The sequence below is a fragment of the Oncorhynchus tshawytscha genome, unplaced genomic scaffold, assembly GCF_018296145.1.
Source record: "Oncorhynchus tshawytscha isolate Ot180627B unplaced genomic scaffold, Otsh_v2.0 Un_contig_5644_pilon_pilon, whole genome shotgun sequence".
Taxonomy (NCBI): Eukaryota; Metazoa; Chordata; class Actinopteri; order Salmoniformes; family Salmonidae; genus Oncorhynchus; species Oncorhynchus tshawytscha.
The window spans coordinates 1-1,927 of record NW_024606829.1 but is presented as its reverse complement, the minus strand read 5'-3'; the positions used below and the strand labels follow the sequence as shown (position 1 = coordinate 1,927).

The following is a 1,927-nucleotide window of genomic DNA, read 5'->3' as shown; positions in this document are numbered from 1 at the left end:
TGTCAACAGGAAGAACCTCCGACAAACAACACTTGTTCATTAGACAGTTTCAACACATGATGGATTCTCAGACTCATAGGCTGCGTTTACACAGGCAGCCCAATTCTGATCTTAATGATTGGTCTTTTGACCAATCAGATGATATATTTAGCCAATTAAAGGGCTGCCTGTGTAAATGCAGCCATATTAACATTGTAGTTCTTCATTTACATTTTTTGGTTTGAACCTTGACTCACATTGGCTGAGGGCCCTCCATTCTTTTCCATATTGACCATGTATGTATGTAGTAATTGTCATTGGTTCTTTATGCAGGTTGTCTGTGTGTACGAGGAGATCAGAGAGGCAGACAGACAGACAGACACACTTCCTGTGGTCATCTCTGTAGTCTACTCTACTGTCAAATCACCTAACAACTCTACAACCTACCCTGCTGACCAAGCCTCTACAACCTACCCTGCTGACCAAGCCTCTACAACCTACCCTGCTGACCAAGCCTCTACAACCTACCCTGCTGGCCAAGCCTCTACAACCTACCCTGCTGGCCAAGCCTCTACAACCTACCCTGCTGGCCAAGCCTCTACAACCTACCCTGCTGGCCAAGCCTCTACAACCTACCCTGCTGACCAAGCCTCTACAACCCCCTCTGACCGACCTCTACAACCTACCCTGCTGGCCAAGCCTCTACAACCTACCCTGCTGGCCAAGCCTCTACAACCTACCCTGCTGACCGAGCCTCTACAACCTACCCTGCTGGCCAAGCCTCTACAACCTACCCTGCTGGCCAAGCCTCTACAACCTACCCTGCTGACCGAGCCTCTACAACCTACCCTGCTAGCTCTGCCACAGGTATTCCACAGATTCATGTGTAACTGCATAGGTGGAGTGTGTTTGAAAGTGGGCGTTGACAAATAAGTGGGAAGAGCAACATAAATGGGTCGATGGAAACATAACAGCTAATTGGGCAGTTTGTTGGCCACTTAATGTCTATTTGAGTGGCTGCTTGCTGCTTCCTTGTAGCATTTTAGCTGACCCTCTTTTCCTAACCTTAACCTGATTTTCCTAACCTGTCACGTTATCCTGAATGGCAATGTACATTTTCCTAACCTGCTATTTTATTTCTACTAACCTCCCACGTTAATTATCCTAACCTGCCATGTTATTCTACTGTTGACTTCCCAAAGATGATATAAATCCATATTCTACTGCAGATCACCCAGCTTCTCTCATCTTCTCCAATGTGGATCTACCTACAGATTCTAGAGTCTCTTCAAGTCCTCCAACAGCCAGTGGAACCCAGGATGATTCCATCTATTCTACAGCCCAGCTACCCAAAGATACTGTAGAATCTACAAGATACCCTGCTGTACACCTCTCTAAAGACACTCCAGAAGATGCCCTCTACTCTACAGCCCAGCTACCCAAAGATACTGTAGAATCTACAAGATACCCTGCTGTACACCTCTCTAAAGACACTCCAGAAGATGTCCTCTACTCTACAGCCCAGCTACCCACAATAATGTAGTACTATAGAATATATACAAGGAATGTGTCCCAAATGACACCCTATTATCTATCCCCCATATGAACCCTGGATAAAGGAAGTGCTCTATAGAGAACAAGGTGCCATCTGGGATGAAGGGAAGCTCCCTGTAGAGAGATGAAAGGTTGTCACCACAGAGCCGCCATCTTTTATGACTTGAAAAAAACAATCCCTTTCCTGTTTCAAATCCTCCTTGACACATTGTATTAAAACAGCTCATGTGGTTTTACTGTATATGATGTATGTAAAATATGAACATCTGGCTTTAAAATCAAGTTTATCTCCAGATTTTGTGAAATTCAACCAACATTATTGTAAATATTTGTGTAAATATGAACTATGTGTTTTGTCAAATCTTGTCTTCATTTAGGCTGTTATAATAATGAA

At 44.2% G+C, this 1,927-nt stretch overlaps 2 long non-coding RNA genes across 3 annotated transcripts; one reads left to right on the top strand and one right to left on the bottom strand.

Moving 5' to 3' along the window:
- Window positions 1-374: 374 nt before the first annotated feature.
- LOC121842267 lies at window positions 375-938 on the bottom strand. 2 transcript variants are annotated; one of them, XR_006081023.1, is made up of 3 exons: window positions 743-938; window positions 477-611; window positions 375-422 (listed from the first exon to the last, which is right to left on the bottom strand). It is a non-coding gene; the product is annotated as an uncharacterized LOC121842267 (long non-coding RNA). The 2 variants fall into 2 exon arrangements; XR_006081022.1 differs by having other exon boundaries at window positions 662-791.
- Window positions 713-1,511, top strand: LOC121842266. Its single transcript, XR_006081021.1, has 2 exons — window positions 713-846; window positions 1,209-1,511. It is a non-coding gene; the product is annotated as an uncharacterized LOC121842266 (long non-coding RNA).
- Window positions 1,512-1,927: the final 416 nt, after the last annotated feature.